The sequence below is a fragment of the Thalassophryne amazonica genome, chromosome 15, assembly GCF_902500255.1.
Source record: "Thalassophryne amazonica chromosome 15, fThaAma1.1, whole genome shotgun sequence".
Lineage (NCBI taxonomy): Eukaryota > Metazoa > Chordata > Actinopteri > Batrachoidiformes > Batrachoididae > Thalassophryne > Thalassophryne amazonica.
The window spans coordinates 7836054-7848246 of NC_047117.1; positions in this window are offsets into that span (position 1 = coordinate 7836054).

The following is a 12193-nucleotide window of genomic DNA, read 5'->3' on the forward strand; positions in this document are numbered from 1 at the left end:
GTCGTGTGAGACCAAAACAGAGGTGGTTTTGTCTCGCTCCAGTAGCGAATCCATCGTGACGTGCGAAGCCTCCGCTCGGCTTTCCATGACAAAATCTCTTGTTAAACGTGAAATCTGCCGGAAAATCATTGATGTCCAGCTCTTGTGATAACCAGAGAAATTGCACACGATGGTCACGGTTCCATACAGCCATCCGTTTAGAAATGAAATGGTCACTCAGCCTGTCGATGGCAGCTTCGGAGCGCGGCGCACCACCAGTCGCTCTGGGCTGTCCTTAAAGCGACAGTAACACTCCGTAATCTCTTTGAAGCCCATAAAATTTTCACCAAAAACCATCTGAATTTCTCGAATGGTGTCCACTTTGATGTCCCTCACAGTTTCTGAAAAAATTTTGATCAAGCAAAGCGGCAGTCTCTGAGCCATTCCTAAACAATGAAAAAAACGATGAGAGGGCTGGACCACTCCTCACTCAAAGCCTGCTCACAGGGAATGCCACAACCGACAGGCGTGATTAAACTCACGCATGCGCACGAAGGTTCAAGCTTGGCTGACGCAATCACACGTGATTCAAATCCATATGGTTTTTGAAAAAATAACAAGGTCGGATACTTTTCTAATAGACCTCGTGTGTGTGTATATATATATATATATATATATATATATATATATATACGAGGTCTGTGAGAAAAGTATCTGACCTTTTTATTTTATGCAAAAAATATATGGATTTGATTCATATGTTTTTACGTCAGCCAAGCTTGAACCTTCGTGCGCATGCGTGAGTGTTTTCATGCCTGTCGGTTGCGTCATTCGCCTGTGGGCAGGCTTTGAGTGAGCACTGGTCCACCCCGCTCGTCGTTTTTTCATTGCGAGGAAATCGTGGAATGATTTGGGCTTTGTTCCATCAGAATTTTTTCAGAAACTGTTAGAGACAGGCAGCTGGAAGCCATTCGGAAAATTCACATGGCTTTCGGTGAAACTTTTGTGGGCTTCACAGAGATTACGGACTGTTACTACCGTTTTAAGGACGGCCTACAATGGCGCATGGCGCGCCGCGCTCCAAGCCGTGATCGATTGGCAAAAACCACCATTTCATTTCTAAACGGATGGCTGTGTCGATCCGGGACCATCGTGTGCAATTTCTCTGGTTATCACAAGAACTGGACATCAGCCATTTTCCGGCAGATTTCACTTTTAACAAGAGATTTTGTCATGGAAAGCCGCGCAGAGGCTTTGCACGTCACGACGGAGCCGCTGATGGAGCGAGACAAAGAACACCTCCGTTTTGGAGTGTTAGAGGACAAGTTGGGACATGCCCAGCTCTCCACAATTTCTCTTATACTCACTCGACTGGTAAGCCACTGAAAGCCGAGATAGGCATGTCCCAACTTGTCCTCTGACACTCCAAAACGGAGGTGTTCTTTGTCTCGCTCCATCAGCGGCTCTGTCGTGATGCGTGAAGCCTCCGCGCGACTTTCCATGACAAAATCTCTTGTTAAAAGTGAAATCTGCCCCAAAATGGCTGATATCCAGCTCTTGTGATAACCAGAGAAATTGCACACGACGGTCCCGGAGCCATACAGCCATCCGTTTAGAAATAAAATGGTGGTTTCTGCCTGTCGATCGCGGCTCGGAGCGCGGCGCGCCATGCGCCATTGTGGGCCGTCCTTAAAGCGGTAGTAACACTCCGTAATCTCTGTGAAGCCTTTATGCTATAATTGACCTTTAAGCTATAATTATCTGAAGAAGGGTAAAAGACTAGCCTTTTTATGTCATAATTATAAATCAAGAAATGAAGTATAAGATACTGAGAGTGAAATCTTCCACCATGTACAGAGCAGCGAATGACAAAATGCAACTGTCATATGATTGGAGCATTTTTTTAATTTTTACCCCTATCTGGCTATAGCTGGCTATAGATGGCCACCATATATATTGTGTAGGTCATGGTATACAGAGGCTGTGCATTGTATAGTTCCATTAATGGAACTGATCAGGTCAAAATTAACTTTGGGCGCATGGACTCAGTGTTTTGCACCTCTTTTCTTGCTCATTGTACAGTAGTGTTCAGAATAATAGTAGTGCCATGTGATTAAAAAGATTAATCCAGGTTTTGAGTATATTTCTTATTGTTACATGGGAAACAAGGTACCAGTAGATTCAGTAGATTCTCACAAATCCAACAAGACCAAGCATTCATGATATGCACACTCTTAAGACTATGAAATTGGGCTATTAGTAAAAAAAAGTAGAAAAAGGGGCTGTTCACAATAATAGTAGTGTAGCATTCAGTCAGTGAGTTCGTCAATTTTGTGGAACAAACAGGTGTGAATGCTTTTCTCTTTGAAAGCCTGAGGAAAATGGGATGTTCAAGACATTGTTCAGAGAACTCAGCCACATGGGTTGTGCAGCCAGTACATTCTGAGTGCCGGTCCCAAGCCCGGATAAATGAGGAGGGTTGCGTCAGGAAGGGCATCCGGCGTAAAACAAGCCAACCCAACTATGCAGACTCAGAATCGAATTCCCATACCGGATCGGTCGCAGCCCGGGTTAACAACGTCCGCCACCGGTGCTATTGCCCAACAGGGTGCCGGTGGAAATTGGGCTACTGCTGGGCAAAGACGATGAAGAAGAGGAGGAAAACGTTGCCATGAACAGCGGGAGAAGAAGAAAACTAGAAGGGTGGAAATGAGAGTGGGGACTTTGAATGTTGGTAGTATGACTGGTAAAGGGAGAGAGCTGGCTGATATGATGGAGAGGAGAAAGGTAGACATATTGTGTGTGCAAGAGACCAAGTGGAAGGGAAGTAAGAGCAGGAGCATCGGCGGTGGGTACAAGTTGTTGTACCATGGTGAGGACAGGAAGAGAAATGGTGTTAGGGGTCATTTTAAAGGAAGAGTATGTTAAAAGTGTGTTGGAGGTTAAGCGAGTGTCTGACAGGGTGAGTGTGAAGTTGGAAATTGAAGGGGTGATGATGAATATCATCAGTGCATATGCCCCACAAGTAGGTTGTGAGATGAAGGAGAAAGAAGATTTCTGGAGTGTGTTAGATGAGGTGGTGGAGAGTGTGCCCAAGCATGAAAGAGTGGTGATAGGAGCAGACTTCAATGGGCATGTTGGTGAAGGGAACAGAGGTGATGAGGAAGTAATGGGTAGATATGGTATCAAGGATAGGAATGGGGAAGGACAGATGGTAGTTGATTTTGCAAAAAGGATGGAAATGGCTGTGTTCAATGAAGTCCGCTGGGGGTTGGATTTTTGTGGTGTTATGTTTCCTTCCAGGTTCCACCTCCAGGGTTGATGGGACGGTCCTCTGTGGGGGAATTGATTGTGGGGCCGATTGACCAAGTGTGGCCGGTTCTGGGGTTCCTGAATTCATTGATCTGCTGTGGCGACCCCTAACGGGAACAGCCGAAAGACAAAGAAGAAGAAGAAGAAGAAGACATTGTTCAGAAGAACAGTGTAGTTTGATTAAAAAGTTGATTGGAGAGGGGAAAATGTATACGCAGGTGCAAAAATTATAGGCTGTTCATCTACAATGATCTCCAATGCTTTAAAATGGACAAAAAAAAACAGAGACGCAAGGAAGAAAATGGAAGAAAATGGAAATCAACCATCAAAATGGATAGAAGAATAACCAGAATGGCAAAGGCTCAACCACTGATCAGCTCCAGGATGATCAAAGACAGTCTGGAGTTACCTGTAAGTGCTGTGACAGTTAGAAGACGCCTGTGTGAAGCTAATTTATTTGCAAGAATCCCCTGCAAAGTCCCTCTGTTAAATAAAAGACATGTGCAGAAGAGGTTACAATTTGCCAAAGAACACATCAACTGGCCTAAAGAGAAATGGAGGAATATTTTGTGGACTGATGAGAGTAAAATTGTTCTTTTTGGGTCCAAGGGCCGCAGACAGTTTGTGAGACGACCCCCAAACTCTGAATTCAAGCCACAGTTCACAGTGAAGACAGTGAAGCATGGTGGTGCATCATGATATGGGCATGTTTCTCCTACTATGGTGTTGGGCCTATATATCACATACCAGGTATCATGGATCACAGTGACGGTCCTAGAGTGATTTACTCCCCGGGCGAAACCCCCTGTGTGCCCCCCCCGTCCCCCCGCGCACACTGTGGCCACCACCTCCGCCCCACCACCCATGAAAACACTAACTTCGTCCAGAACACCCCCAATCCCACAAATTAACTCACAACAGCTATTTTCAAGAACAAATTTCCAGTTTTAATGACTATTGCAATAACAAACAAAAAGAAATTGGCACAGTCTAATATGTCATCATCCATGGACTTATCTGCAATGATCATCTCAAAAGTTTGCAGGAGGGCATCATAATTGTTTGCCCCAGTGCTCACTATCAGTGATGTGAAATTCCATCGAGTAGGAGCATTTCTGGGCAACCTTGAGCAGCCTGCAGACTCAAGAAAAGACATCCTCTTTGTGGATTTTGAGAAAAATGTGGCAAACCCAGAGAGTGATGCAAAAAATATTCTGCACTCAGATAAGCATTTAGCCCCCTGAGACAGAACCAGATTCAGTCTGTGTGCATAGCAATGCACAAACATTGCACTAGGGGCTATTGCTTTAACTTTGGCCTGCAAACCATTGAGAGCTGAAGCCATGACAGCAGCCACGGCTTCTTCATAAGGAAGACTATCAAATGGCTTCGCCAAAATCCGGTCCACAACATTCAAATTGTCTGCCATTATGTGCAGCTTGCTACCTAGCTAGCTCACTAGCTGGGACTGGCGCGAGGCTAGTGTGAAGTTTGTCCACCTGTGAGTACTTTGTGATGGTGAAGGAGCTCAGCAGCACCCGCTGCTCGGTAGGGACAGAAACTGCGATAGAAGTCAGAAAGAGGGATAGATGTCGGTCTCCAAACACAAGCAGCTACAAAAAACACACCAGAAATAGAAGCTCAATTTGTCGCTAGTCGTTTTTAACAAAGAAAATGCCGCTAAGAGGATTAGGAAAGTCTCCGGTTCAACTCAGAAAAGAATGAAAATGCTCCCACGGATGTTTACACCAAAAGATCGCTGATTCGCTCATTTCGCTGTCAATCAAAAACGGATTCAGCCTCAGACAGATCATCCAATCATCATGCAGAAGCTGAGTGTCTGGGCCAGCCGAGGCCAGCCCACTGCCCCATAGATCCCCAGACATGCTTAGCGTCTGATGGGCGGGACAAAGCCCAGCATTTATCCAATGACTCGTCTCGTTTCGCTGCAGTCTTTGCTCCGCTACTGTTTATAGCACTGTGAAGCTGCGGGAATGAGTGAGAGGAAAGCCGCCATGGGACGGGAAGGTGGGGGCACCGCTCTGCCGTAACGTAACCACGACCCCCCCCCCCCCCCCCCGTCAGGACAACCCCCCACCCCTTTTTTTGTTCCGCACAGCCGTGCCAATGTTTCGTGCATTAGTGAGGTCAAAACTGTTTTAATGGTTTTTCCACACTCATTCAATTCAAGGGTGGAAAAGTGCGAGGAACCTTAAGGCAGATTGTCCTCCGGGCAGAATCTGTACTGACCCATAAAGTCAGAAACAGCTGCTTCACTGTTTCCTTGAAAACTTTAAAAGTTCTTAACTTCAGATTACAAACTTAATTTTGTCCAAACAAACCAGTTATTGTCTCCACTGGCTGGAAGCTTTAGGGCCCCTTCACACATAGCACAAATAAGTAGGAATCAGGGCGAATCACAGCGAAACAGCCTGAATGAGAGTGAACCACGACAACATTGAGCCGACGTCGGGAGGGACACACAGTCGGGCAGGTGTGAACGATTCCGCTGTGGCAGTTTCCTTTTCCATGTGCATCAGATGCTCCAAGTGCTTTACAACTAATGCCTCACATTCACCCCGATGTGAGGGTGCTGCCATACAAGGTACTCACTACATTCTGGGAGCAACTAGGGGATTAAGGACCTTGCCACCCAAGGGCCCTTAGTGATTTACCAGTCACGCTGGGATTTGAAGCGAGGAGTTCATTTACGAATATGTCGACCTGGGTTTCATTCCTGCTCAGGTTTCCTTGGACAAGACACTTCATCTGAACTGTCCCTGTCTACCCAGCTTTAAAGAGGCACTGGCATTGGCTGGCAAAGTAACCTGCAATGGACTGGTGTTCCAAACATCTGGAGTTGTAGATTCTCATCCAGAATCCAAAGATGATGACCAGAACATCATGATCAACAGCAGTAGGACTTACTTCTACACTCTCTTGGAGGATTGGTACACTTTAATGACGTAGAACACCATGCACACTGAGCAATAGGCTGATTTAAGACTTGGTATGTCCTGTTGATGTCTTCCTGATTTTGGACACCGACTGGTGGCATTCTGATACATCGTCCTGGGCCAGGAAGGATTGACCAGCACCAGCATCACTCCCCAGCACTGTCACCCAGAAACCAAGATCCCCATGACAGAGCCAGTGGGGATAACCCATACTACCCAGAGGGGGCCATATACACCCTCACAGTGCATCACCCCCAGCAACACCCCGCAACCAACCCTAGCCACCAATTATGTGCCCCCTGTTGTGGGTCGGATGTGACTGTATGTGGAAGACAGAATTCCTGTTGGGTTTTGCCTCCATTCTGTCAGGATTAGATGAGGAACCGGTCATATCTTGTGACTAGTGCAATGTAGTGGCACCATTGTAGTGATCTGGGAAAACAGTGGTCCACTTGAAATGTGGGAATTTCTGGAAAACCTTTGTCACTGGAAGATAAGATTCAGGCTGGCTGTAATATTGTTTTTAGACAATAACAGTTAGACTGTTTTTCCTTACCACTGTTGCCTGTGTGCTTGCTCTAGGGGTTCATAGGGTTAGACCTTACTTACTTGTGGCAGCTTTGTTGTGATTTGGTGCTATATAAATAAAATAAATTGAATTGAAAAAGTGTAAAAAAAAACTAACTACCAGGAGGAGGTGTAGTCTTTTAAAGTAACAAGACAGATGTGTCAAAGGAAGTTGATGTTAGTCTCCATCCTGAAGAATTCCTCCTCTGGTGCTCTTCCTGAATTTACTTCTTTGTTGCCATTAATGTCCTTTATGGACTTTTTTCGTGATTTGATTGGATGTTGTCAGGGTGTGGTGTTGAGACTGGAAACCCCACCGAGGCTTTCTCATAATTTGCAGCTACTTAAACCTGGTCGTGAAGATGTCGTAGGTTGACTACCTGCTCCTCATGCTTCCTAAATCTGTTGGCCTGCAGTCGTTCTTTCTGTCTCCTTAATATGTCTTTGTATTCCTCTGGGTGTTCTGCCGCTTGGAGTGTGTGTGCCCATAAAAGTTTAATTGTAGAGTTATTATGGGCCATTAAATAATTTCAGTGCTGCTTCTCGATGCTGCCGTGTTCTGCAGGTTTCATCGTGTTACACTGCTGTTAATTCTGAAATGCAGTGGGAAGCCAGTCACCTCTATTTTTCTGTAAACGCTTTGTTTTCATTTATAATAAATATTCAAAGCAGCAGCATGGTGGGTGGGTCAGTGGTTAGCACTGTTGCCTCGCAGCAGGAAGGTCATGGGATCGATTCCCACCTGGGGCCTTTCTGTGTGGAGTTGGCGTGTTCTACTTGTATTTGTGTGGGTTCCCTCTGGGTGCTCCGGCTTCCTCCCACATCCAAAGACGTTCAGGTTAGGTGAACTAGAAACTTTAAATTGTCCATAGGTGCGCATGCGGGTGTCAATGTGTTTTTGGTTGTCTATATGTAGCCCTGCGATAGACTGGCGTCCTGTCCAGGGTGTACCCTGCATCATGCCCTATGACTGCTGGGATAGGCTTCTGTGTCTCCATAGAAAAAGGATGGATGGATTTCCCAGCTTGTGATTGGCTGATTACACCTGACAGAGTTAATTAGCTGTGGGTGGAGTAGAGAGAGTTGTCAAACATGCAGGGCATGTGCCCTCCAGGAACAGGGTTAGGGATGTCTGACATAAAGTGACTAATAATTTACAATCCAGCCCCGATACACCATGGCCTACACAAAAAGGTATAACCTAAACAGAGGTGTAGGTATAGCCAGGTAAGGGTCAATGAAGGATTAAAGTGGGGTCAGAATTTAAAAATGCTCCAATAATTTTGAATTATATACCACAATATTTGTCTGACCATAAAATGCCATAAAAGGTATAGATTTGGTGATCTATGGCCGAAAGTTATGAAGTTATAGGGTAAAAACCTCAAAACAAGAATGGCACCAACAGTCGATTTTAGGTTGTACAGGGGTCAAAAGTTAAATTTGCTCCAATTTTGTCAAGTTTGTTATGCTTAGTTGTCTCGTTATGTAGTAGCATGTCATGACTTTGACGTGGTTGAAGTGAGTGAGTGAGTTGATGAGTGAGTGTGCGTTCATATTTAAAGCAGAATTTGATCATGTTATTAGCTTCCTTTGGCTTCTCCCTTCTTTGCTCTGGGTCACCGGGGCACGTCTAGTGTGGATGTTCATGCAGACTTGACCCAGGATCCTTCTGTTTTAGAAGCAAGCACACTAGCCACTTGGGCCGGCATGTCTGGAGAAGACAGTTTTCAAAAACTGACCACGCAAGAAGGAAACTAGTGAGAAAAGCCACCAAGACACCCGTGACAAGACTGAAGGAGTTATAAGCTTCTGTGATTGGAAAAAGACTATGTATTGGAAATTTGGTCTGTCACACTACCAGTTGTACAGCTTCATATCTGAGTGACTTAGAGAAGAACTTTCTTAAAATAAGACTTGAAATTTCAGCTACAGATGTCCAGAAGGTTTGAAGAAGACTGCAGCCTCGATTTGATTGATATTCTTCAATGAGAATCCTTCTGTGTTCTATTGTGTGAACTGCTGTGGTTCCTTCAGGACGTCTCACTGTGCAGGCAGGCAGGCCTGCGAAGTGACTGTATATAAATAACTCAGACAATGTGATCAAAAAAGAAGCCAAATTAACAGGTGTTTTAAGTGAGTAAGTACTCCAGCCTGCCAATCCATTTCACCATCTTCCCTTAACGATGCCCTCTGCTCTTTTTTGGACTTCAAACTGCTACTTTCCGAAAATGCACCAAACAGACATGCTTGACGGTTAATCGACTCCATTAGCAAGCGTTCATGTCCCCCCCTGTTGTCTTTGTCCTGGAGTTGTTTCTTCCAGGCTTGCCTTTATGTCTGCACATTTTTCTTCACCTTCCCTCGAGATCTGGCGGCTGTGAGCCGCTCGTGTTTGTCAGATCCATTAAGAGAAAAGCGCGGAGCAGAACGAGGAGAAGCCGCCCTAACTTTTGACTCGCTTTGCCCTCCCCATAAACGGGCAGCCGTGCCAGAGCCCTCAGGGAGGTTCTGGGTATCTGACTGGGTCTACACAGAGTCAGCCTTGCACAGACAGTAATTGGCTGAATCAGAGGTCCACAGTGGGGCCCTCTTCTGACAGCTGGTGGGTGGATGTGCACGGCGATTAGAAAAACAGAGCAAGACAGAGAAGAGGCGAGACAGCGACGTAGTGGGAGAGGTACACTGTGTGTTTCTTTGATTACATGAAAGAAGAGAGGAGAGAGAGAGAGAGAGAGAGAGAGAGAGAGAGAGAGAGAGAGCAGTTTGTACTTCTACCTTTCCAAATGCATGTTGCCTGATTGCCCTAAGTGGGAAACACACGACACACAAACTTCTTGAAAGTTCTCCACAAAGAGTTAATTCTCTCTCGAGGCAAAGGAGCTTTTTAATTTCCCTGGTACCAAGAAACACACAAACAGCCAAACGGAGGAACATAAACACACAAAACATTCGCTATTAGTTTAAATGTGAAAGTAAATCAAAGTCTGAGACCATCAATGCTCGAAGCAGCCCTGGAGTTATTAAAGCCAAAATAACACAAAGGTATGAGTCACAAAACCTTTATTTACTGACATTTTCTTTTTCATTTGTTGGTGTCTGTAGAACAAGCAGTGTATGTGCTAGTGCACGTACAGACAAAGCCATAAGCTGCGGATGAACCCGACAGCAAAGTGCCAAGTGGTGCAGTTCCTTGACTGGTCACTTGATGCTGACTCTAAAAGTAAGTCAATCCCCACAGAAGCCCATGTTAAAATGACCAACTTTACAGTAGAAATAAACATGTTTACAGCCTGGAACAAAAAAATGGCCTTGAACTCTATAGTTAGTTTTCCTCTTCATGACAACTGTGCAGGGGTTAAACTTTATATACTGTACAGTATTTGCCAGACTGTAAGTCACACCAGAGTATCAGTTCATTTGAATTCAATTCATTTTATTTATATAGCACCAAATCACAACAGGGACTTCACATGGTAAGGTCTAACCTTACCAACCCCCCTGAGAAAGCACCTAGGCAACAGTCCTCTAGCTTTCTTGAGGAAGAAACCTTAAGCAGACCAGACTCAGACGGGTGGCCCACTGCTTCTGCCATTCTAACAGTTACAAAGTTCCAAGCAGTTACAAAAATAAAGCACGATAGTGCAGAGTCAATCCCAAGGCCAAGCCGACAGAGTCCAAGATTAGTCCCATATTCCTGCCACCAGCAGTAGTGCTGCTGGCTGCCATTGTGGAATGCGATGGATTGGATCGACCATCCATCATGTGACACTGGTCACACCTTGACCACCTACCCTGTCACGGGCCTCTCACGTTCCCCAGTCTCAGCAACGATGCCTCAGACAGAGAGAAAAAAATGCAGAATCCTCTGGACAGAATTAAGAGCAACTAAGACATTACTATCACAAGCAATAAGTCAACAGAGAAGCAGAGAGAGTACGAATGTGGTCGCCAGCAGCTAACCCTTTGTATCAACAACAAACCCAAAATTTATGATATAATGAGAGCAGGACCTACTCCGTTTTTAATAACACAGTTTAAGAGGAGAGGAAAATGATATGACACTATACACATACGTTAGCCATATGAAAAGGAAAACAGAGGAGTCTTTAATGTGGACCTGAATGACTCCACTGAACTTATCGCAGCAGGCAGAACGTTCCATAAAACAGGCAGATAAGAGAATGCTCCAATACTTGTTATAGATGCTCTGTAGGCCTGGTTGATTTCAGTGAGAGCTAGACTGCCTTCTCTATATCCATATTCTGTCCATGCACTAATTTCTGTATGTATCTTTGTGGAGGGTCAGCATCTTCCTGGTTTTCGTATCTTACTTCTTAAACTCACCCTGTGGCCAGTCTACGATGCCAAGCCCATAGGTCACCACTGGTACTGCAAACTGATTTATAGCTGTCATCTTGTATATGTGTGTGTGTATATATATATATATATATATATATATATATATATATATATATATATATATATATACATATATATATACAAGCTATAAATCAGTTTGCAGTACCAGTTCCAGCATATTTAGCATATATACACACACACACACATATATACAAAAAATAAAATAAAATCAGAACATCCAGTGAGCGTACAATTTCTAAAATGCCATCATAAAAACATTTAAAAGTCACATTTTCCTCTCTTTCAGTTCAGTCTGTAAGTTATTCCATGTGGAAGGAGCAGCATATTTAGCAGCTTTTTTGTTGTTGTTTTCACCATACTGAAAGTCATAATATTACGAGAATAAAGTCATAATTTTAAGACTTTGAGAATAAATTTGTAATATTACGAGAATAAAGTCGTAATATTACAACAAAGTGGTCATTTTCTGAGAATAAAGTTGTATTTTTATGAGAAAAAAATAAGTTTCCTGGTCGACATGTTTTTAATATAGGCTAACACTATCATGTCGAAGCAGCCTTAGAAAGTTTTTTTTTTTTTTTTTTTTTTTGTAAACAGCCTTAGAAGTAGTTAACGAAACAGTGCCTCAAACTTGGGTTTATGAACAAGGAAAACCGTTTTATAGAAGTTTGACATAGATGCGGAACAACAGAGAGGAGTCATGGAGGCTGGTTTGTGTGCTGTCAATGTTTCATTTCTGGAATCAAGGTTTTTTCTCTTTCACAATTACAAGTTTTTTTTCTCATAAAATTATGACTTTATTCTCGAAGTCTAAAAAAATCAATGTGGCCCTAAAATGCTGTCGTACCTCTTAAAGTCAGTTTAGAATTTTAGCCAAATTATTACACCCATGTCACATTCTACCTAACTACCCATGTATGGACTGGCTGAGAGTTATATGGAGCTGGGCACTACCAAGATATGAAACGGTCCCATTTGAACTTCAAATCAGCTCC